This window comes from Protopterus annectens, chromosome 7.part1 (assembly GCF_019279795.1).
Source record: "Protopterus annectens isolate FY-2018-M chromosome 7.part1, PAN1.0, whole genome shotgun sequence".
Classification (NCBI taxonomy): domain Eukaryota; kingdom Metazoa; phylum Chordata; order Ceratodontiformes; family Protopteridae; genus Protopterus; species Protopterus annectens.
The window spans coordinates 195,153,196-195,180,107 of record NC_056740.1 but is presented as its reverse complement, the minus strand read 5'-3'; the positions used below and the strand labels follow the sequence as shown (position 1 = coordinate 195,180,107).

At 35.9% G+C, this 26,912-nt stretch overlaps 1 protein-coding gene across 1 annotated transcript in view; it reads right to left on the bottom strand.

Moving 5' to 3' along the window:
- The window catches only part of LOC122807687, a 1,034,636-nt gene that overhangs the window by 630,437 nt on the left and 377,287 nt on the right, over positions 1-26,912 (bottom strand). The gene's annotated exons all lie outside the window — the stretch shown is intronic.

Below are 26,912 nucleotides of genomic sequence, written 5' to 3'. Positions count from 1 at the left end.
ATCCAAGACAAGTTAAAGTTATATTCCATAATTTTTTAAAAATAATGTTATTGCAGCCACATTGTAAAATGCTGCTAATCACTAATAAATGCAATGGCATAAAAAGAAAATATTAATGTGCAGAAGCAAACATTTAAAGCTTGGCTGCCCTCAAACCGAGAACACTACTAATAGACAAAAGGAGCGCATATATGAGCATTACTACGATTTAAAAAATATAATGTTAATAAACAGACTTTGAATTGTGCAGAAAACAAAACAAATTTTTTTATCTCACAGCAACTTTCCTTTAATCCAAAGGGTGGCACTTGGGAGAATAAACTACAGTTTCATGAACCTATGTAGCAAATTAGATTGGATGCAAGTTGTAACAAAGGGAGATACTGCCAGCACAGCTAGCTGAAATTTTGTAAATAATTAAACTGTATATCATTTGTGAATATCAACATGATTTATACAAGATGCTTGTGTTACAACTGTATTAGAACTGTATGTCATGTGTAAATCAAACTGGTACAGAAGTGTGTGTTGAAAACATTTTTGCAGAGTGCTGTTTCAGACGTAACCATAGTGTGCCCTGCCAGAAGAGAACAGTAATGTGCATGCACTGTTGTAACTGTTTGTATGTATATATTTTAACAGTGGAAACTGGAATATTGGAGGTTAACTTCAGAAAAATAACTGAAATTAAATTGCCTTATGGCTATGCAATAAAAGATGGTATCTTTCAGTTTTCAATGCAGCTAGAGACAAAGTCTGCACTAGAAAACTTTCTGTATCGTCTTTAAGGTGAGATAATTACTAGTCTTGAAATGTGGAAGAATGTAATTGTTTTATGAATTCCAGCATCTGCCAAAGATCTGAGGTATATGTATTTTCACAGGTAGATGCAAATACTGCAAGCTTCAAGCAGTAGGGGTTTCACCTGGGATAGAGTGAAATGAGAAGAAATGTCATTCTGCAAGCTATCCCAGCAGTAATATTTGAGATATTAATTTGAGAGATCTGTTAGACAGACACAGACTTCTGTATTCTGTCTTGGACCTGGCAAGAATAACCATTCACCACAATATCTGCTTTGCTCTTAAGTAAAGTTAACTAGGGTATATTAATTCTTATAGTTTCAGTCAGGAATATAGTAAAGTTTAGTTTAGAAGTTTTCTTTCTTTATTTGAGACTGTAATACAATGTTATTTTAAATATTTCCTGTGGTTTTGAACTCTTGTCACTGTGAATATATACTGAGTATTATCTTGTTCTTTTATTATTTATTATTAAATAAATTTTAACCTTTCATTGTGGGTGATCTGTGTAAAGATATTTAAGTTTGGCGAGTACTTGCATATTTATTTGGTGACACTGTCGGCCACTGCTAATAGTCTTGCTCTTGGTCAAACTAACATTTGTATTAATAATAATATTACACAGTACGATTGGACACCCTTTGTTAAGGGCCTTAAAGTAGCTGATAAGGAGTTGGCTGGTGGCAGTGATAAGTACCTTATAGACTGGGCAAAAGGAGGCCTAGCTAGTAAAGCTGTGCCAGCCTTTCCCAGGGGTGTGTGTGTGTGTGTGTGTGTGTGTGTGTGTGTGTGTGTGTGTGTGTGTGTAAATCAAACCTCAAAGAGAGTGTGTGTCAGTTACTTGGGTAGGGACACAAAGCACTGGTTGAACAGAGAGGGTGCTGGAGGTCTTGGCTTGGCCATTCAGCTGAGGTCTCAACTCTGTAGCCGTTCCAGTGGGGAGTCTTATTGGGGATCTGGAAAAAGAGGGAGAAATGAATCCCAGACTGACTGTGGTCTCTGTGTGTTCTTAAGGGAAATTGCACTTGATGCAGAGACCTGTGTGTGTACCTTGCTGTCTTCCCAGTGAACATCCCCCACTGGTGCCAGTGGTGAGGACTGAGGTTCCTTGATTACTGGTCCAGTGGTGGGTCATCACACAAGTAACCCCTCAAAAAAATTGATGAAGATAAACAATATTCTACTTAAATTCTACTTAAATTTTTTGGCAACCTAATAAACCAAGAGTTTCCTTTGATTGACACAGAAAAGAGTGGGATAATGGTGGAATAGGATTCCATGATATTCAAATGCATGCGACTTAAACTGTAAAAGTTACAGCATTGTGGATAAAGTCATCTTATGATTCAAATGGAAACAAATGCATCAATAAATATTATTAGTAAATTAGTATTACTATTATTAGCATACAATAAATATATCACAACCAACCATAAACAAATAGTCTCTAATAGTTTTATCTGGTTATTAAAAGATTTTTGCTTAAATGGAATTACACCCTCTTATCAAATTCCCTGTTTAAATAACATAATTTTCTCTTTCCAAAAATTCACATATTCTAACCATTGTTTTACAGACATAATATTTTCTGTTTATGATTGCTTATACAAATGACTGCTTTGACACTCATAACTTCAACAAAATGCTAGTATTGAAAAACACAGGAACTTAATTTATTGGCATCAATTCTTAAATGGCACTGATATTCACACTGTTGAAAATATAAGGTCCAAATATAATCAAGATTCTGAGAATTTGTTAATTTTATAAATATGTAGAGACTTTGTGAACACAGAGATTAATAAGATATTTAACCTAGATAACAAAATTGTTCCCCAAATTATTGGAATTCTTAATAAATATTAATAATAATGCAATTCACAAATAAACAATAGGGGAATATATGTTTGTCTCCCAAACAAGCAACTAAATCTTGAAGATTTAGGATTTTTGCTTGGAAATGTTTACATAATTACTTTTATACCCCAAGTAGACTCCAGAGAATTTTTCCTCAGGTAGACACCAAATGTTGGAGGTCTGATGGGGAAAAATAGGTAATGGGAAAATATTTTTAGGGAGTGTAATATGGCAGACTTTTTCCCTGCAGACTACTCCATTATAGATACTAGGTGAGAAAACTGATATAACCAGGGAAATTACTTTGTCAGCTATGATACAGAATCAGAACTGCCTAGATATAGCAAGGCCTTGCTGAGTCCAATTATGGTGGCTGCCAAAAACACAATTACTAGAAAAATTGAAATCAAAGCCTAAACCAACTGTACTAGAAGCAATGAATATAGTAACAGAGATGAAAACAGTAGGAGCAAGTTGAATAGGAAAAATGGGAATTGTGGAAATAATACATACACATGAGGAATGAGGTTTAAAAGAAGGCAAGATTGGAATGAGCTATGTAATCTTTGATGGACAATGATTGGGTACATTAGAAGGGATGTATAATGTTTGCAACTAAAATTGTGTCAATATGGTTTGTGATGTAAAATGCTTGATGCTGGGATTATGTCAATATGGTTTGTTTTCATTTATATAAATGTATGACTGCCTATGCCATAAGTAATAATTTAATAAAGATGTTTCTTGTTTAAAAAAAAAGAAATGTCTGAAATCTGGATCTACAGGAATGAGATGATATGCATCTTTTAAGTCTAAGGTCACTAGAAAACAAAAATGGGGACTAAGAGGTACTAAGTTGTGAAGAGACAACATTTGAACTTGGATAGAAACAGATTCAGAAAGGAAAGATACAGAACTGGTCTCTGGGAATCTTCTTTGGCTCAAGGAACATGTTGGCGTAAAACCCTTCCACTAACTGAGGAGCGACCGCTTTTATCTACTGTTGAGCAAGCATGTGCTGGATGACAGCAGTCAAAAATAAGAGTCTGGTTTGATGTGTGTGTGGGTTCCCTGAGGAGGGGGAGACTTCCGTGACATTTGTAACCTCAAACAGACATGCCCCCCAGAATCAAGAGTAGTCTGAATGGTCTGAATGACTACTTGCCCATTCTGTTAGATAAGGCCTTAATCTTCCTCTATGGCATGAGACTATCTCATTAAAATGGATTCTGTCCTTCAACCAGGAAAGGTGCAGATGGCAGTGGGAATCTCTTCCTCCCTTTTGAAGAATACCTCCTTATCTTGTAGGCCAGACATCCCTGTTTTCTCCTGTTTCAGAGCACATACTGTCTAAAGGTACTATAGAAATAGTACCCTCAGATGAATTAGGCAAGGGTTTTTGTTCAAGTACCTTTCTGTTGCTGGGGAAAGAGGGCACTTGGAGGACAGTCCCAGACCACTCATCTCAACTGTCTTTATCAATCTCCCAAGACTTCATCCCTCCAAACCTTGTTACCTCTCATACCCCCCCCCCCCATTTTGCAGCATCATTAAGACTTAAAGGATGCTTATCACATACCATATTGCAGACTTCAGAAAGGTTTTCTGTATGTGGCTTAAATTATCAGGTCTCGGTCTTGCCCTTTTGTCTAGCTACTGCACCAAGGATATTTGCAAAGTGTCTGACTCCTGTAATTGCTTACTGCAGTGTCAGGTTCTGATGACATCCATCTGAATAAAAACGAAAGTGCTCAACCTAAAAAAAAAAAAAAAAGTAAACATCTGTGTTGTCCCTCAATGCAACTAGAAGCACATGCATGCTCCCAATTTCCTTCCAAATGCAGCTACTTTGTGATGAACAGCTTGTAGGGTATGGATGTCTAAGCCCAAGTTCTGCTTTGTTTTGTATCCTGTCTGTGTATGGAGTCAGTAGTGCAGCAGGATGAAGATGAGAATGGAGATGAGTGGTCTGAATTGTGAGACAGGGGGTCCGAATGAAAAGATGAAAAGTCAGCAAATAAAGGAGAGTAGCAGTGCTGAAACTGAATTAATTCTTAAGTCTTGGTAAGTACCTTCACAAGGTGGACCCTGTTTTTCACAAAATCTCACCAAGGTGACACTGATATACAGACTGTATTTATACAGCATATATCATGGACAGAAGTACGTCAAAAATTAAAAAAAGATAGCTAACTGCACAAGACCCAGGATAAAAAAGTGCCCAATCCTGGTAGGCATGCTGGTGCCAGGACTGGAAAAAATGATAGTGTAAAATCTTCAAAATACATTCCTGCAATGAAGCTGGGCCAGGCCCTGGAGGAGGATGCCCCCCCCCCTGTTGTAGAAGGAAGTAGCAGTCCACAAAAATCACAAAAACTGATAGGCCAAAGAAGAGCCATAAAGATGACAGAGTAGATTACTGAGGAAAAGAAAGAAATTATGTATTGTTACTATTATGCAAAAGCCCAGAATTTCTAGACACAAGATATACAAAAAGATTAGGAGAGAAATTAGAGGAAAGAAAAATACTTCCACAAGAAAAACTGTCAGAAGCTTCAAATAAAAATTTGGTGTCATTAATACAACACATTTGTGAAAAACAGCATATAGACCAATAAACTTTGATCTGTTTGGAAAAAGAAGCATCTGAGGAAGTGCAAAAATATAAACAAAACCTATATATTTTTGAAAAGTATAAAAAATAAATATGAACACGGGAAAGAGAGATTTGATATGGTGCAAAATTAATGCAAAGGCGAAAGCCAAATTAATCAACATAAGGAAGGCACCCCTAAAGATCTTTCAAGAGAAATAAAAGCAAAGGCATCCAGACATGGAAAATTTCAAAATAAAAAACATAATGTCACAAAGAGGGACTGTAGAAAAGAAGATCAGTAAAGCAGAAATTAAAAAAAAATAAAAGTTGAAGTTATGGAGTGCCTGTAAAGTAAAGGATTCAATGTAGAAAGTCTAACACAGGTTACATCACAGCATGACGGAACAAGTACCCAAAGTAAGGAGAAACAGGAAGATCAGGAGACATCTGAAGAAGAAATATGGACATGGGAAAGAAAGAGTGATTTACTATGGTGTGATATGTATACAAAGGAGAAAGCAAAACTTATCAATGCAAAAAGAGCAGCACCAAAGATATTTGACGAGAAATACAAGCAAAGGAATCCTTACACCGAAAAATTTACAATACAAAAAATAAGAAGACAAAGAGGAAAAGTAGAAAAGGAGATCAGTAATGGAGAAGTTAAAGAAATAGAAACCGAGGTTATGGAGTACCTCTGAAGTAAAAGATTCAGTGTAGAAAACGTCATTCAGAAAGCATCACAACAGGATAGAAAAATGGAACTCCAAATTAAGGCAAAATCAGTGGAACAGGATTGGTCAAGTGCCATATGAAGATATTTTGGAACCTTTCACAGGAAACCAGTATAAATGATCACTTAAAGCTGGACAGCAAGGGAAGGAACAGGAGTCTGGGGAAACTCTGACTCAGTTAATGTTGAGGAATGATAAGCCAGTGAGTTCCCATATGACACAGCAATGGTTGGCACAGGATGAAACTGAAGAAAATGTGCCACAAGAAGATGCAATAGAACTTTCTATAGAATGCTCGCAGGAAATGGAAAAAAAATCTGCCCTTAGTTTAGAAGAAAATGAGCTAAGAGAAGAGTTACTTGACTTAACAGAGATGGACGTATTAAGATCAATGAAAGGAATAGACTGCAGAAGGTCAATAAAACTCAAAAAGTCAAAAGTTTGATAAAACAAATGAACACAGTAATTAGGACTGCCCTTCGAAATCAATGCAATATAAGAGAAGTAAATAAGATACATTACTGTACAGTTCAATTACTGATAAGGTTGTGCCACAAGAACACAGGGTAGTGAGGGAGAGAAAGGGGAGAAATCAAATACCATCATGGAAGTATCGAAAACTATAAAGCAACTAACACAAGAAGTGTCACTGTTAGAAGAGTATAGAAGAGGGAACAGATCAACAAAAACATTTAGAAAGATAGACGTGATAAAAGCAATGTGTTAGAACAGATAGGGATCTATCACACACTATTGCAAAAAAAACTAAAAATCTCAGCAAAGGCAGAAAAACTTAGAAGATACACAGATAAATATAAAGGAAACATATAAAATAAGAAATTTACTGATGACCCAAAAATTGTATAGAGAATTGGGAAACAAGGTAAAAGGAATTGAAAGACCACCAAAAAAAGAAGGAATAAATACATTTTGGAGAATTATCTATGAAGATCCTGCGGAACATAAAGATGCTAAATGGATAGAAGATGTCAAAGAAAGAATAAGAAGTTTAAAGGTACAGGATATGAAATGGGATGAAGTAACAGCCAGGCAGATTGAAACAAAGTTAAGAAAAGCCTCTAATTGGAAAACCCCAGGACCAGATGCAGTACCTAACTTCTTGTTAAAAGTATTAACATCTTTGCATGGAGATTTAGCCATGAATAAATCACTCTTTATGTGTCCACCTCGAACAGACACCAACCTGGCTAACAATGGGAAAAACAAAGCTCCTACTTATGAGTGAACCTGCAAGCTACCCTAAAAATTATAGACCAATAACCTGCCTTCCAATGACTTATAAACTATACACTGGAATATACCAACAGAGTTTATAGTCATTTGGAAGACAATTCAATTATGACAATAGAAAAAAGGGCAATAAAAGAAAGTCATATGGAACAAAGGATCATTTGTTGTTAAATAAAGTCATAGTGGAGAACTGCAAAAAGGGGAGGAATTTAAGTATGGCATGGACTGACTACAAAAAAGCATTTGATAGTATCCCACATTCATGGATAAAAGAGTGCTTAAAAATGCATAAGATACATGCTACACTGATCGACTACATTACAGTGACCATGAAACAGTGGCAGACCACTTTGTAATTAAGCCATGATAGAGGACAAATTATTATTCCAGGGATAAAAATTCAAAGGGGGATATTCCAAGGTGACTCTGTCACCGGTGCTATTCTGCCTTGCCCTTAACCCATTAAGCTTGTAAATCTATATGCTCCTTTTTTCCTTCAATTACTTGCTCTTGCATACATGCATATTCTTCTTTTTGTTTCTTTCAGTTACTTGTTTTTGCTTACGTGCATACCACTGTATTTAGCTATTTATTATGATCAACTAGTTGGCTGCGGTATTGTACTAAGTACAATAAATACACAGAGACCAACTACTTCAGTTAGCAATTTACTGTTAGAATTCTTTTCAGCTCTATAGCGTGTGATCAATACTTTCAGCTCTCTACGGCAAATTCCATCCAGCTTAATTTTACACTCTTACATTTATACAGAGTCTGATGTTTCATGGTTAACAGTCGCTCTTTGTTTCCAATTGTCCTTGATCCTTGAAATCTTGGTGTTTTTGCGTCATCTTGCTGACCATTTGTTGATCTTGCATGTTCTTACCTTGCTGACATTCTGTTTAATCATTTTCCAGCCACCATCTGCACACAGCTGTTTTTATAAACTCTGTTTCTCAATAACATATTCCTTACACATGGATGCCAATTATCTAAATCTAAGCTTTTTTTAAAGCACATTTACGTCTTTTAAATTAACCCTTTACATTTCATTCTGCTCTATATTACTCTTACAAAGCTATCTACTTAATAGCTTAGGCAATGGTTATAATTTGGCTCCTAGAAAACAACAAAGTGTAAAATACTTCTTATCTTCTCTTTGTTAATGATTTAAAACTGTATAGCTCAACACATGAGGAACTGAAAGTACAACTACAAGTTGTCAAAACTTTTTCAGATGATATAAGAATGTCATTTGGTCTTGATAAATGTTCCAAAGGAAACCTTTAAGGCAGGAAACCTGCAGCACCACAAGACTGTGCTATAAAAGAACTTGAGCAACAGAGAGTGCATAAATATTTGGGAAGTGGTGAAGGATCATCAATAAAACATGAACAAATGCAAATAAAACTTAGTAAGGAATACTTTAGAAGATTTAAATGAATCCTGAAAACAGCATTGACATCTAGGAACAAAATCCAAGCTATAAACCAATTTGCTCTTCCTGTCCTAACTTACAGTTTAGGAGTGACTAAATGACTCCAAAACATGATGGATAGATTAGATAGGAAAACGAGAAGAATGCTTCATGCTCACCAAATGATTTATAAAATACTACTGCGGTGGTGGTGCTGCGGTAGCGTTGTCGCCTCACAGTAAGACGCTGTCTGGTTCAATTCTCAGCTAGAGCGTCTTCTGCGTGGAGACATGCGTGAATGGGCGTACCTTCGGTGAAGGTTGTGTTAGAGCTGGCAATTCTGCACGTAAAAATCTACTGCCAATCATTAGCGGACCGGAATTCTGCTGTGGCGACCCCTAACCGGGAAAAGCTGAAAGACACAACAGTGTATATCAAGATTATATATTCCCCATTCTGAAGGAGGGATGGGCCTCCTCGAAATTGATTACATGTACAGATCTGCAATCGTGAGACTCCACGCATATCTGCTGACCTCACAAGACCCAAATGTACTGAAAGTTTTGAAACATGAGGAGACTAAATCTAAGATGACTTCCCTGCTTATGCTAGCAGAAGCATATCAGTGTCAAGCAGGAATGGAAATCAAACCACAAGTAGAAGGACATCAGACCGCAACTGAAAGTGACAAAAAAAAAACAAAAGAAAGAATATATGGTAAAGGACCAGATGAGAAGGCAAGAAATCTGGAAAATGCATAGATACAGTTGCAAATATAGAAAACTTCTGGAAGAACCTCATGTTGATCAGGAATGAATGCAGGAATGATTAATGAGAGGTGAATTCAAACCAAGAGATGAAAGGTTAATATTGGCAACACAAGATAGTGGACTATGTACACGTTGGTTTACAAAGTCCAATGAACATGTGGGAGAAACAGAAAAATGTAGGTCTTGTAAAACAGAGATGGAAACAGTTGCACACCTCATTGCTGGTTGCGACATACTAATAGCAGAAGGACTGCATACTGAAAGGCATAATAATGTGGCAAGACTGTTGCACTGGGGATTATGCACATGTTATGGTACTAAAGTGGCTGAAAAACACTGCAAGCATGACCCACAAAGCATATTAGAAAATGAAGTTTACATCACATGGGATCATCCATTACCAACAGTTCAAAAGACAGATGCTAGAAACCTGGATATAGTTGTCCAAGAAAAGTAGTATTGCTCACTGAAATCAGCACACCCACTGACTACAGTGTCTTATGTACAGACAGACAAAGCCATAAAATATTAGGATTTCCAGACAAAAACGAGAGCAATGTGGAAGAAAGATACCCAGACTGTTCCAATAGTAGTAGGAGCAATGGGTCTTATAAAAAAGAATCTACACTCATATTTAGATATGTTATCAATACATGTAACTCCATATGAATTGCAGGAGCCATTACTGAGCACATTGTGGGTACTACAAAGAGCATTTCTGACTGACATCATAGACTGAAACAATACTAATTTCATGAACTTTAATCGTACTTTGACTTAGGAATGGGGTCCATTCCTGTCACAGTATTAGAAACCCAAAATATATGAGGAAATTAAAAAACAGGAAGAGATGCTCCACTTCCAGAATAGGAAATTTATGCCATTTACTGCCAACATCTCTCAGTGGCCCCTACACTGCTTGAGTTACTAACTGATCCCAGCTGATGTGGATCACTGTCTGAGCTTTATTTCTCTGCATCCATAGAGCTAAGACTATTGTAAGACTTAAGCCTGTTACAATAAATGAACTCAGCCTGTGGATTAAACAGACAATAATACACAAACATTAATAAAGCAGCAACTGTCCCAGGTTAAAGTGTTTTTAGTGCATTACTTAAAGATACAGGTAGTACAATTAACAATGATTTTCGTTAGTCAGTTTGCTTAACATTTTCCCACACTAAATAAGAACAGTACGTGAAAATTTGTTTCTGATAATATGGACTACTCAGGACTAAAAAAAAAAGTTATTCTGGTCACAGTGCAGGATAATTAATAATGTATTCTAGTGTGAGCTGAAATATCTACAGGAATTCGCAATTTTCTTCCCTGTGGGGTGTAAAGTTCTCCTCATGGGCTATAGAATCGGTCTCACCTCGCTATACTTCCCTTTTCTACTCCAGTGCAGTAAAAGTATACTGAATGGTAAATGTTTGGGTATCTTTTCTCCGCTACTACTTGCAAAGAAAAGCTGAATGGAATGTAAACTAAAGGCTACATTTTAATGAGAGTAGAAAGGTGTTGACAGCATACAGCATAAACTGTGGCTAGCTTTAGGAAATTTAATGTAAAAATTGTTTGTATATATATATATATATATATATATATATATATATATATATATATGTGTGTGTGTGTGTGTGTGTGTGTGTGTGTGTGTGTGCACGTGCAGTGGTTACCAAGATCAGAGCAGTTAATGGCTTCTCAGTAGAGGCAGAGAAGTACTTTCGGATACCCAACATCCGTGGTATTTTAGTACCTTTCTTTCTTGGTTGATCCTAAATTCTAGTAGTTATGGAGAAAGCAGTAGTTGCATTAATTCACAGGATTTCTCTAGCTAACTCTATTTCATTGTACAGCATGCACACTTTTGCCTATACAAGAAGAATGTACTTCTCCCGTGTTCTCAGCAGTTTATACTAGTGAAATTGGTCCATACAAAAATTTTTAGTCCTTGAGAAAATGTATACATTATCACAAGGATGCACATATATAACATCTATAACTAACTTAACTACTTATATAAATAAATAAATCCAAAACAGTTCCAAAAGGTACAGTTTGCTTCACAGATATGAATAAAACAATAAAAATAAAATATAAAAAAACAACAAACATAATAATGCGCAAGTCTTGGCATAATAACAATATATCACGTTTGTATATGGGTAATGCTTGTATATACTTACTCTTGAACTTTGATCACTCAGGCTTCACAGTTATGAACAAGACATGTCATGCACGAGTAAATCCTAAGGTAACTACATTTAAACATGGTATATTCCTAATGAACCAGCTAGTACTGATATGCCTCAGAAAGAATATTTCATTTCTTACTTATATGCGCTGCAGCACAGCTAGACATCTAAGCACACAGGTATAATCAGCCAAACAAAATACTTCAAACTCCCAAAAACTATGAACTCTGTAAGATCCTTTTCTGTTTTTCTAATCAAGTAATCTGATTTTAGATTTCACACAGACACATTATAAACCTTTCAATCACAATAAGAAAATGAACAGAAAACAACAGCAATGTGGTGTACGGCTCAAAGAATTCAGAATATTTTCTATTCCTATATCTCAAATATGATTTTAATGATTTAGCAACAATATTAAAATAGCAAAAAAGTAAGAGAAAGGAGCTGTAACTCTGGAATTATATATTACTTTCTAGAGAAGATGTAAATGTGTCCTTGAATATAATCAAGAATATTGGTCCTTTGGGACCCAAAATGTCTGGAAGTTTTCCTATACAGAATCATAGTTAGAGCTCTTTATAATATTTTAACAGGTTACTAAACAATGGGCATATACAGAAAACGAGGTGACAAGCAGAGGTGATTCCTATTAAGAAAAAGAGGATTCATTTGGATCTACATAATTACCAGCCCATCACTTTAAACTGCATACTTTCTAAAAGTATTTAAAAATTGTAAAAGGCTGTGACATTATGTTGAGTCTTTCGGCTTTTCCCGGTTAGGGGTCGCCACAGCGGAACTCCGGTCTGCTAATGATTGGTAGTTGATTTTTACGTGCCGGGTTACCAGCCCTGAAGCACAACCTTCAACGAAGGTACGCCCATTCACGCATGTCTCCACGCAGAAGACGCTCTAGCTGAGAATCGAACCGGACAGCGTCTTATTGTGAGGCGACAACGCTACTGTGACATTATAATGCACTTTATTAAATCGCAGATAGAGTTCTTAGAAGACTTATTTTTGAATCTATCCTTTGTTGACTGAGTTAGAGCCATTAGGCTATGGGCCTCTTTTCAGGGAAGATCCCATCCAAAGTATTACACACTCAGAAGTGCAGCACCCCTTAATCATCAACACCATCAAAATCATCAGAACATGATATTCATAAAACTAACAAATTCACAAAAAAATTGCATTCATGTGACTCAACAATAATTAATACCTTAACCTTCTCCATTATACCTGGGATACTGCAAGCATTTCATTTCAGCTGCTAGCAGTACTCTTTCTAATCCAGTTTATCCTCAGCATAAAATGTTCTGTTAGCATTTGTAACATAATAACAAAGAATTCAAATACCTTAGTACTATCACATGAATGTGAATGCCCAAACAGTGTGTTACTCACATTCTCAGACTCAAGTGTTTATGCATGTTCAATGTAACTTTGTAGTTGTTCTAATAAAGTAGAACACTATACATATCTCACAACACCCAATGCACATAACAAAACTTGAACCAGAACTGAACAAACCAAGTACAGCAACTTGTCTGCCATTTACCACAAAAGTGTTTTTACAACGAATAATATATTTGTATTAGTTGTATTGCCCACATTTAAAGGTACCTGATATCTGTTGAAACCTTTGTACTAAAAAAAAAACTTGAGCCTACTTTGAAAACTGTCCTTGTAATTTTTACCTCTTTATGCGAAAACACTAGTTCAGAGTCAATCGTTCTTAAAGCACAAGGAAAACTGTTTTAAATTTTCCAGTTACTCAATTACATTTTTAATTGTTGGCTCAGCTACACCAGAAGCAAAATCTTTCTTCTGCTTAGTATTTCCAGCAGAATTACTATTTCCACTGGCATTACTACAAATTTTATGATGCTTATACACTGTGGACCTGCCAAATTCATGACTGCGTTGATGGGATAACCCTTTGAACAAAATCTGTTGACAAAACTATAGCTTTCTTCTTAAGCATATATCACTTACCAACTAACCTTTTCATAAGATTTTATTTTACAAATGCAGAGTGTATGTTGTCATATTTTAAGTAAGCATTACTTTAAACTGACTTTTTAAAATATTCTAGTCTTAATTTGGCTATCCTTTTTGTACAATTCCAAATCTAAAAATGATTACTTTTTCATCAAAAGTGTAACTAAGCTTTAAAAAGTCAGATGGTAACCATTTGAAATGCCAAGACTCACAATGCTGAGTCCCAAAATGCGGAGACTGAATGAGTGAAAACCCAGGCTTACATATATTAAGTCTGACATTATCATTTCTCAGAATATTCCCTTTTCAACAAGGTATGGTAATCTTGGAATTGGAAATGGGATATAAATATAAGGTGTAGGAGACTTGCCTTCCCCCACACTGGAGAGTACAAGGATGGGTTTCTCCTACAAAAATCATGTTTAAAAGTGAAGAGTGGTGTTTAACATTTGTATTTTCAGTCTTTTATTCCTGCATTTTGAGATTTGGCATTGAAGTCCTGACTTTTCAACAGGGAGTCGTCATAAAAATATGACCATGAAAACATCTGAATAGCAGTATGTTTAGCACATATATATTTGTATATCACTTTTTTCACAACCTATCTTAAATAAATTTGTATAGGTGCCTCCATTGCTATTTTTTTTGCATATAGAAACTAGATTCAGATTCTACAAAATTATAAGAAAGAATCACATCTAATACTTCAGTTGTCAACTTCGCATGTCTTTTGCGATAATCACTTGCTTTAGACAATTCTCTGCTCACCAGTTCTAAAACCACATTGCTGAGAATATATGCTGACTAAAGAAAATCACTCAAATAATGTCTCTGCACTGCTCTATAAAATCAGAGAAGCTCTTAATAAAAGACTCACTTATCACAATCTTCATGGCATCCCATCAACATAAACAGCCATCACTTCAAGTTTTGTCCCCATTGCTGGTCACTATTGCCCTTAAAGGAAGTTTATTTAAATATTTACAGATTTTTAAAGTCCAAGATTTTCCTTATTTTTAGCATGTTGACTCTGAAAAATAATCAGACAACTTTGAATCTAGTAACCCTTCAACTATCTATATGTCAATAAATGAATCAATAAGTCTGAAAGGATAATCTATTTCTGCCCATAAAACTTGTGGATAATCATAGGCGTTGCTCAACGTTTTATATATTTTAGAATTATAATGCTCAAATGGAAAACTGCGGTGGTGATGCTGCGGTAGCATTGTCGCCTCACACTTAGATGTTGCACGTTCGATTCTCAGAGTGTCTTGTGTGTGTCGACATGCGTGAATGGGCGTTCCTTCATTGAAGGTTGTGCGTTAGGCCCTGTAAGCCAGCATGTAAAAATCTACTGCTAATCATTAGCGGACCGGAGTTCCACTGTGGCAACCCCTAACCGGGAAAAGCCGAAAGACAGAAGAAGAATGCTCAAATGGACAGGCTTGAAAATTAGGCTACAAGTCTACCAATTACAAATAACTGCAGTAAATTTTGTGTCTACCAACTTGTTATTAATGTTACTGTCCCAATCAAAAAGGTTAATAGCAGTAGCATTAGCATACTAAGTAGTACTACAACATCAAGCCTCAATAAAAGTTATGATACTGCAAAGTACAGAGGAGGGAAGGTTTGGGGAAAAAGGCTGGAAATCACTACAGCTAAGCCTGAGAGCCAGGATATTTCAAAATCAAATGTTAAAATAGGGATATGTTGTAAACTGGTATAAGAGCAGTCTGCCCTGAAACTGTATGTGTATATGAGCAGAAATTAAAGACAAACAATTAATGCTGAATGCAACAGAAGCAAATCAGTGTTATGGAGGGCTTACATGACTGCACACAACTGGTAGCACTGTCTAAAACAGTACTGCTTTACATGGCTTTGGAATTCTGTTAATAAAATTATCTTACTCACATGAATAGGTTCAAATTCTTGGTATGTGGTTATCTGTGAGATCTTTGAGATAATCTTAGTGACTTCAAGTAGTTATTACACTGAAGATTTTAGATGGCATGTGGGTTAATGCTCAGTAAGCCAGGAAGCTAGCTCCGGATGTTGCTGCTTGAATACAAGTTTAAAGGCTAAAATTAGTCAGTCAATCAAGTAATTAATGATTGTAGTTAGATAAATGTCAAGGTTCAACAAAACCATCAAAGTCAATACAGTGTGCCTGGAGGTACGCAAGTGTCAAAATGCCTGATGCCAAACGTTTCAAGCTTGGATCCTATATGACTGGGTACTTATCAAATGCAACCAGTTTAAGTAGTACCTTAAATAACAGGACATCTTTTGCAACTGACTTCTTGACTTCACGTGTCAGTCATTTTTTAAATCTGTAACCTCAAATGTTATTTATTTTTTTTTTTACTTCATGCCAGCCACTTATCAAGTCAAAACTACAGCCAGTATCACCTTTTCAATCTCTTCTATATTGGCAGCACATCTTATGAGCACAGTCATCATCTGAAATGTAATTTTTTTAATAAATTCATACAAGGAAAGGCAACTTGTTGGATTTGGTGATTACCAATGATGTGAAATGTTTATCTAATATAAAAATTGGTACATCTCTGGAATGTTAACATAATTCGATACATTTTGACAAAGAAAACAAAGAGACTTCTGAACAATAACAAAAAGAGGTATGATTATAGTAAAATGTATTAGAATACAGTTAAATGCACAGTTAATGAAATTGACTGGAATGATTTATCTGGTAAATCTAATGCAAGAATAAAAGTGTCTTTATTGGTGGAGTACAATAATAAGATTATACAGGAAAAATATTTCAAATATACAAAAATATCCAACTAAATATAAGAAGAGTAAATTGAATAAAATTGCCAAGTTACTTCAATACAAGATTAAATGTAAAAAACAAATTCTGAATTACAAATAACAGCAATCAAAAACAATAAAAAGGATTACTGTAAGTACATTAATTCAGTGCGGAAAATAATAAATCCAGTCCTGTCAGATGGAAATTAAAGATAAGCTATTTAATCTGATCAACAAAGTTAATGAATTTAATAAATATTTTACACACATTGGACTAAATAATGGTAACAGTACTGTTATGTTTGAAAAAATTAGAAACCTTTCAACATGCCTGTCCAATAATGCCATCAGAAAGTATAACTAGAACACTAACAAGGTTACAAATAAAAATATCTGTAGGACTAGACAGAATCCCAACAACATTATTAAAAAACTTAATTAAAACACCATTAACAGGAATATTTAATTCCTTGCTTAGAAGTTGTCATGTTCCAGATATGTGGAAAAGTCAGTAGTCACCCCAATTCTTAAAAAAGGGAAAATGAGAGAGACGGAGAACTAATGACCAGTTATAGTTTGACTACTATATTAATATTATGTAAATGTTTTGAGAGGTGTATTCGAGAATTAATGGAAGTTTTATAAAACAGAAAATAATTTACATGGCATTAGGCAGCAGTTCTTCCAAAGTATATCAACTCTAACTAATCATGACCATAAAACAAAAGTTATGGATAAAGGAATGCCTGTGGCAGTCATTTACTTGGACCTAGCTAAAGCATCAGACATTCAGCCTCATAAAACGGCACATGAAACCTTAGTCAAAGAAAATTATAATCACTACCTTGTCAGCTGGAGAACGGCTTGGCTGTCAGAAAAGAAACAAACACTGATAATTCAAGGGCAGAACTCAATACCTCTTTTAGTAAACTCTGGTGCACTTCAAGGTTCAGTATTGTGATACTATTTAAAGTAGTCTTTGCAACAATTCCAGCAATAAGCACATGCTGGATGAATAAGTAGGCAGATGACTGCAGGTTAGGATTTATTATTCCATGAGAATGACTACAACAACATTAATAGCTATCTTCATGAAATACTAACTTGAACTTAAAAACAGGGCATCAGATTTAAATAAATGTAACTTCAGAGGACGTATGTGTGGCTCCCAAGAATGCAACAAAGTCCAGAAGTCTTAGGATTTTTTCCTGGAAATGCTTGCATGGGTATATTTTTATACCCCAAGCAGACTCGAAAGAAGTTTTCCTCAGGTAGATGGCAAATGTTGGAAATGTGAAGGGGAAGAAAGAGGTAACTGGGAACATGTTTTGGGTGTATAATGAGTTGGCAGACTTCAAACATTTCTTACAGAGTACTCTTGTCAGAAATATTGGGTAAGCAAATGGCAGCAATTAAAGAAATGATTCTTTTGAGCTGGGGCAAAGGATCTTAATTGCCTAGACATAGTAAGGACTTAAGTTAAATTCTGGTGGTTGCCAAAGAAGCAATTGCTAGAAAATGGAAATCAAAGAATAAACTTACTGTATTTCAAGTACTGAATATTGTAACAGAGATAAAAGAACTGGAAGTAAGCTCTTCAGAAAAGGGGTTGGAGCACATTGCATAGAAATAAATGGAAAATGTGGGAGCAATGCATACAGAATAATAATCTGGAGGAGTATTGGGGTTTAAGGGAAATCAGGATGTGAGCAATTTATATAATGTTAGACTGATGATAGTTAAAATCGAAAGGTAGACCCTGGAAGGCGTAACAATAAAGCTCAAGACAGTCCAAAAACAATACATTTAATAGCAAACGATACACTACATTAATGTTCCAAATTACTTTTTCATTTACACTACTTCATCAGATGTGGGCTGAACAGTCAACTGTGTGTATGTATATACATCCTAATTAAATTAAGAACAAAGCTTTTCACTAAAACTGTTAAAAACTAACCTTAAAAAACTTTATTGAATCATGCAAACAGACTTACTTTACTGAAAGCCTTATCAATAAATATAGCAATAAAAATCCAACTAAAATGACTTGTATCCTTTGATCTGTTTTTGTTTATACATGTTCTGTTAAGAAATAAATAAATAAAAATATATAATAATGAAAACTGAAATGTCCATTGTTTCATTACATAAGAGAAAAGATTTTCCATTGTCCCTTTCGCCATCTCCTGGCCATATATAAAAATGCATTTCTACAGCACATAACTTTTAGCTTGCTAAAAACAGGGGAACTTTTAAAATCTAAATGGTATTTAAAACAATAAAGTATAAAATATTCCTTTACAATTTAAAATAAACATGAATTAAGCTTAAAATTTCCAAATCACACTTTTAACCATTCTTTCAGGATGTTAATGATGATAATTTGGAATGTTAATTTAGTGTATCGTTGCTATTAAACGTATTGAATTTGGACTGTCTCCAGCTTTATTGTTACCCCTTCCAGGGTCTACCTTTCAATTTTATTGGTGTTTTGTGGAGACCTTGTGCAGTTTTTTTGAAGTTTACTGATGATAGTTATACAAAAGAATATATGTGATATATAATGTATGTAACTGGGAACATGTTAATATATTTTCTGTTCTTTTATATAAATGTAGGTTTGCCTATGTCTTACATGATAATTCAATAAAGGTGTTAAACAATAATAAATGTAACTTCAGGTATTTTGGAATGAAACTTAAAACAGCCAGTAATAATACAAGACGTGTTATCAGAAGTTAATGAATACAATGATCTAGGGATAATAATATCAGTGGTCTTATTCTGTGTGTGTAAATTCAATAGTGATAAAAACAAAGAGACAATTGGATACATTACTGAAGACCATCTCCTTGTATGAGGAAAAATGGGTCTATATTAATTCTGCGAAAGACATTTTCATCAAATACATCTTCCACAGACACCAGCCTCTGAAATTCACTTCAGTGAACAGCGGAATTTTTTCCACAGTTCACAAACGCTTGGCCATCACCTCATCTTTGCCCTTTTCCCCACTGTAGTGCAATCTCAGAGTTGATATATATATATATATATATATATATATATAAAATTAGGGGGTCGGTGGGTAAGGCTCCCCCACATTGGGGTGTGTGGGGGCTTTACCCACCCACCCCCTAATTTTATATATATATATATATATATATATATATATATATATATCTATATATCTATATATATCTATATATATCTATATATATATATATATATATATATATATATATATATCTATATATATATAAAATTAGGGGGTGGGTGGATAAAGCCCCCCCCCACATTGGGGTGTGTGGGGGTGAAGCCCTCCACTCGGGTGGATTTGATTTACTCCGTTGCGTGTTCCAGATGGCTGGTGGGTGAGTATTTGCGAACCATGTGAAAAATTCAGTGGTTCACTGAAGTGAATTTCGGAGGCTAGTGTTCGCTGAAGACGTATTCAATGAATGCGTCTTTCCCGGAATTAATATAGACCCAGAAAAAACATCTGATTGAATTGTGTAAAGCATACATAAGACCTATCCTGGAATATAACAATGTTTTTTGTTCATATAACAAAAGTTATTTAATAAGACTTGAAAAATTAATTGAAAAGATTCCTACCTCGAGAACATATAATTATAGAGAAAGGTGTCAGAAGCTGAAACTCTCTACAATTCTTTATCAACATTTTATAGGAAAATTCATACGTGCATATAATACAGGATGATATGTTACAAGCATTTCTGAATTTAGAAATAAATGATAATATAAAAACTAAAAGATACAACAAAAGTGTCTACAGGATCAAACCACTTAATACCATAAAACACATAGCCTAGTACCAACCTATGAACCTATCAGCCCTAGGGCCTATACAAGCCTAGCCATAACAATTCCCTGTCTATTTCTTTCCACAATATTTACTTCCCTGGACCCCTGTTTAGCAGGGCGACTGACATGATCCCCGGGGTGAATTTCTTATCTCCCATCCAATCGTCAAGATTCCTTCTGAAGAGAGCCAAAGAGGCACTCTGCTTGACTGTATGGGCAGTCTATTCCAGAGTCTGGGGAGTCTCTGGGTCAGGAACCTATCCCTCCAGCATGTTTAGTTCATTGTGAAGACAAGGTTTATATCCCTAGAGCGTGTGGCTCTGAGGGACTGGGATTTCTTTAAGTGGAGCATGTCCAACAGCTCTGGGTTTAACATGGCCTTGTATGTTAAGCAGAGATCGCCTCCGAGTAGACGATATGTGACAGGAGTATAGCTGGAGTTTTTTTTTTTAGATGGTCAGCATAGGTCATCTGCTTTAGGCCTGTGATTCTTTTAGTGAGGTATTTCTACGGCTTTTCCAGCTGTTGCAGATGTCTTGAGAGGTACACACCAAATGGGGCGATGTATTCTATAATGGGTCTAATGAGGGATGAGTACAGTGGGACAATGACCTCCTTTTTTCTGGATGAAAAGCCCTTAGTGATGAGGTGTGCCACAGAAGGATTTCCTGACTGTTGTGGCAATGTGGTTATCAAAGGTGAGACCGCTGTCCACCTGTGTCCCTACGTCTCTCATTACATTTTCGGTGTTTAGTGTACTGCCACCTATGTGTAATTCATGGGCACATGTTTTTTCTCCAAAGAGGATAACTATACATTTCTTGGCACTGAGCTTGAGCCCAAGGCTCTGGCACCAAGCATCAGTTTCTGTAAGGCCCTTTTGCAGAATATCCACATAATTTGGGGATTCAGTAATGGCACCCAGTTTGCAGTCATCTGAAAACTTTGTTAGCCAGAGTCCCTTAGTGTTGGCCTGTACTTCAGAGAAGTAGATGCCAAACAAAGAGCGGTCCCAGGACTGAACCCTGAGGTACTCCACTTGTCACTTGTCTGGAGCTGGATTTGGAGTCAGCTACTTTTACAGTGTGGATTCTGTCAGTAAGCCAGTTGGCAACCCATCAAGTGACATAGGGATTAATGCCCAGCTTAGTAAGCTTATCTATGATTCCAGAGTGGGGAGTGGTGTCGAAGGTCTTGGTGAGGTCCAGAGAGGCTATGTGAACTGCCTTAACCTTGACAGCTCTGGAGACTGATTCAAAGAAGTCAATCAGGTTCAGGAGACAAGATCGTCTGTTCACAAATCCAAACTGGGTGGGGTCCAGTGTTTGAAGGTTGCCAATGTCTTTGTTTGTTTATAAGTTCCATGATAATACAATCCATGGCCTTACAGATCAGGCTCATCAGACTGATGGGGCAGTAGTTCCCAGGATCCAAGCTGGATCCCCCCTTGTGGAGTGGGATAACTGTAGCTGAGCGCCACTCAATAGGCACAAAGCCTGAGGTGAGGTTATGATTAAACATGACAATTAGGTGAGGTGCCAGTTCATTTTGTAGTTCATGTAGTACACAGCCCAGGATGTTGTCTGGTCCCATGGATGCTGTATTCTTAGCTTTGGAGAAAGCAGTTTTTACCTGTATGGCTATTACTGGAATTTGACAATGTTTTGGTATTGAGATGGGCCCTTTAGGGGGTGAAAGGGGGGTGAAGATGGCACTGAATCGATCTGCCAGGATATTGGCAACATCTTTGGGATCAGTATATTTAATGCCATTTTGTTGTAGTACAGAGCAGAACTGAGCATTGCCATTCAGATTCTTGACACAGCTATAGAATGCCTCGTGGTTGTCTTTGGAATCTTTGGCAATTTTATTTTCGTAACTAGCTTTGGAGGACTTTATGAGGGATCTCAGCTTCTTACTGAGGCTGGTAAGGGAGTTTTTTGCATCCTGGGATTTTCCTCTTTTCTGCAACAGTTTCTTCCTTTTCTTGTAAAGTTTGTTTATGGCAGGGGACCACCAGATTGGTTTTCTTTTTTTGGAGGAGAGCGTCTTGGTTCTATTTGAGATGGCACGATTCATGCACGAGTGGATGTGCTTGTACAGTGCCGTTTTATATAACACAAAGAATTCCTAGTTTATGGAACAGATTACTATTTAGTATTAGAAAGTTTGATACCATAACAATTTTAAACAGAAATCAGATGATTAGATGGGTTCACAGGTATATGACCCAAGTTTGGGAGAATCAATGTTCCTTGTTGGCCTTAGGGATTGAACACTGGAGACTCGAACACTGGAAATGTATTACCCTGATCAACAACAATAAATGAATAAATAAATTTAGTGTTTGGTCGTTTAGTATTGCTTGATGTTTCCAGCTTACAACATCTTCTATGCTTTCAGCATCTACACGAGTTAAGTACTATGTTGTCTTGCCTCTATTTGGTAGACTTTTTTGTTAAACAACACACATACTTTGTTTCACTTAACACTCGTTTTGCTGTTGAATAGCCAGCACAGCAAATTCTATCTGTAGAATTGTCCTTAATGCTATAATGTTACAGTCACACAGATGAAGACTGAGAGCTATCTGTATATTGCATTTGTGAATTTCCACCACTGTGATTCACCATATTATTTATTTATTTTATTTATATGCACTTGGTAATGGGGAAAGACTAACTTTAAAACTACCCCTTTTCAGCAAAGATATGGTAAGGTAATCTCCATTATATACAAAGTAGATAACTGTGATTAAATACACAAACACACATTTTATGTACTCTTACTACAACATATTATTAGTAAACAAAGACTGAGTCATTTGCTTATTGTACTAGTGTACTGATACCATTGTAATTCACTACATAACTGATGCATAAAATAACCAGCAGTAGTCAATATGGATCCCAGGGCAGACCACCTGTAAATGAGTACTAAGGTGTGACAGTCTGCTGCTACTGCCAGGAAATGTGTTGCAAAATACTATACAAAATGTTTATCTATTGGGGGGTGTGTGTATGTACAGACGAAATTCACACACACACACACACACACACACACACACACACACACACACACACACACACACACACACACACACACACACACACACACACTCTAGAAAAACCAACGAATAAAAAACAAACTGTTGAACAGAAACTCGGAGCACTTTTGAGCCAAATAGCACAATTCACCTTAACGCAGCTTTATTATTCCAAATGAAAGTGGCGTTTTCTCTACAGAAAGTAGGTAGCTTCTTCAGAGGTCTATGAAAGAAAAAAGGCGCCAACTTTTACTCATTTAAATACTAAAAAAAACAATGACATCATTTCCTATTTAGTTGTAAATAAACACAATTCTAAAAACGCAAAATCTATAAACTCTTATTTTGGAATAAAATAAGTGTGAAAATACTAAAACATTTAATACATGTTATACATTATAAATACCTTATTTAATAAATTAAAACATCAAAGTAAATTTTAAAACCAAGAAAACAGAAATGGCAAGTAGGACCAGAAAATGCCTACGGTCACCTAAATGTCTTAGTGACTATAAGTCCTTTCCATGTATAAAGGCCATACTAAAAAAACATTTTATGTTTAAATAACTGTGCTTTTAACACTATATTTAGGACTAGAAAAAAGAGAAACTATAAATGAAGAGAATTAGGAAAATACATAATTCCTAAGCTCATAAATAACATATAAAAGGACATATGAAAAAACATATGAAAAAACAACTACCTAAGATACGACCTGTACTTAAGAACTGGTGCTATGTTACAGCTCTCATTCAACCCAGGCACATTGAAGGCATCAAGTTTCAGTTGCCATTCTAACTCCCGGTTCTCTAGTAAGAGAGAGTTCGGACCGCCTCTAATGGAAATGGGAATATGATCAATGCCCATAAAAACAAAACTGTGCCCTGGGTTATTAACAGTATGTTTGGCTAGTGCATTATCACAATTCATATTCTTTATTGCATAACAATGTTGGTATATGCGTTCTTTGAATTTTCTGTCAGTTTTACCGACATAAAACCCAGAGCAACAAACACAGAATGCGATATATATGACAGATTTTGTGTCACAATTGATTTTGGAATGCAAATCATATTTTTTCTGTCTTATGAGAAAAGTACTACCTGTACGTACTACATTGCACCAGTTACAGGAACCGCATCTAAAGCAACCTTTAAGTCTATTAAGGATGTTAAAGTCAGACTTCCTCTGAAGGAGCTCTTTAATGTTGCTGCCTCTCATACACTTTTCTAGGTCGAATCCCAAATTTTTCAACTAATAGTGTATTTCTAGTAATAAATTGCCAATTCTTTTCTATAATACCTGAAATTTCATTAGAATTCAGGTTGAAGGTGGTAATAAAACTCAGAGGGAACATCCGAAAGTCCTCTTCTGCATTTTCCTCAGAAGAGTGCATAATAATGGATGAAGAAGTCGACTCATAATTGCAAGCAACATCAGAATTTTCATATGAGAGTAGGGGCTTATAAAAACCTCTAGTTCTCTTAGATTCAACTTCGAGTGTCAGATCATCAACCAAGCCTGATGGATAACCTCGGTTTACAAATAGGTCTTTTAGGATTGAGCATTCAGTCAGGAAGTCACACAATTCACTACACATCCTTACCACTCTCACCAATTGCCCTTTAACAATTGCTCTTTTTAATCTAAAAGGGTGTGAGCTTGAAAAATGAAGAAAGGAATTAACATATGTGTCCTTTCTATAAATAGTAGATTTAAATTTGGACGTAGATCTATCTTTTGTTAATTTAACGTCCAAATAGTCCGTTTTGTCTTTGGCAAAGCGGTAGGTAAATTTCAAAAAGGGTGTAGTTTGATTGATAAAATCGACAAAAGATTGAGCTGAAGATTCATCCCCTCTAAAAAGGATGAAGACATCATCTAGGAAGCGAGTATAGTAGTGAATTTTCTCATTCCACTCTGGGTGATTGAAAACAAAGTGTTTTTCCCAGTAGGCCATGAATAAATTCGCTACACTAGCTCCACAAGGGGAGCCCATTGCTACCCCTTGTATTTGGATGTAATACTCGTTTTCAAAAATAAAATAGTTGGAAGACAAGACAATGTCAAGTAATTCAGTAACATTGTCAATTTCGATTTTTGGTGCCCCCAATTTCGATTTTTGGTGCCCCCAATTCTGATAGTATCAGCCCAATCCATTCAATTGCCTCTTGGTGAGGAATAGAGGTGTACAAGTCGACAACGTCGATTGTAAGAAAATTAAGTGAGCAGTCAAATTCAATACTACTGATATTAGATAGAAAAGTCCAAGAATCTAAAAATACTAGGAATAGACTTCAAATACTTAACTAATAGGAAATCTATATATTTAGAACTGGGGTCAGAGATAGAAGATCTCCCATCAACCAGTGCCCTCATAGGCGGATCACTGAGGTTCTTATGAATCTTGGGTATACCGAACATAACCGGAACCCTTGGTTGTGTGATGTCAATGTATCTATATGTATCCAGGTCAATCCTCCCTTCAATGAACAAGTCCCTGTAATAGCCTTTCAATCTGTTTATACAGCCGTTCATTTCATTGAGGGAAGAGATCTCATAAGCTGGAGAGTCAAGTATTGAAGTCATCCTATCAGTGTATTGAGTTTTTTCAAAGATAACCAGCCCTCCTCCTTTATCGGGTTTAATAACCCTGACTGAAGAGTCTCGAATACGGTTGAGGGCTGTAAGCTGCTCACTTGTAATATTAAATCTATTAGACATTGGAAATTGGGTTTTATCTAAAAATCTGATGTCTAACTCGCAAGCATTTTCGAACATACGTAAAGCTACGTGTAAGGGAGGGTTAAATGAACTTGGCAGTTTTAAACAATTGGGAAAATTACTTGTAGAATCATTGAAAAGAAGTTTTAAATTTAATTTCCGAACAAAACACTTAAGTTCAATAAGCGTTTTTGCTACATCACATCTTTTCGATGGAACAAAAGTATTGCCCAAAGCCAAAAGTTCAATTAATTCTGGTTCCAGAACAAGATTAGAAAAATTATAAATAGTGAAATCACCCTTCCTATTATGAACAATATCAGGGTTAACACTACTAGGAACTGTTGGAACAGACAGTTCTAATGCTTCCAGTTCCTGTTCTTCCTCTTGTTCCCTTGATTGGCCTGATTCCCTAAAAAAACATCATTAGGGTTGGTACTGGAATAGTCAGTATCACAAGTGTCACTGTTAGAGTCACCATTCTGCTAACCAGCTTTATTTCTATTTCGGTTACTTCTTCTGGGACCACTCTCACTTTCACCCACTTGAGAGTCGCCATTTTCATTAGTTGGTGCACTACCAGCAGCACTATTATTTATTCCAGTTCGTTCACTGTTAACTGTGGACACAGTTTTGTTTTTATGGGCATTGATCATATTCCCATTTCCATTAGAGGCGGTCCGACCTCTCTCTTACTAGAGAACCGGGAGTTAGAATGGCAACTGAAACTTGATGCCTTCAATGTGCCTGGGTTGAATGAGAGCTGTAACATAGCACCAGTTCTTAAGTACAGGTCGTATCTTAGGTAGTTGTTTTTTCATATGTTTTTTCATATGTCCTTTTATATGTTATTTATGAGCTTAGGAATTATGTATTTTCCTAATTCTCTTCATTTAT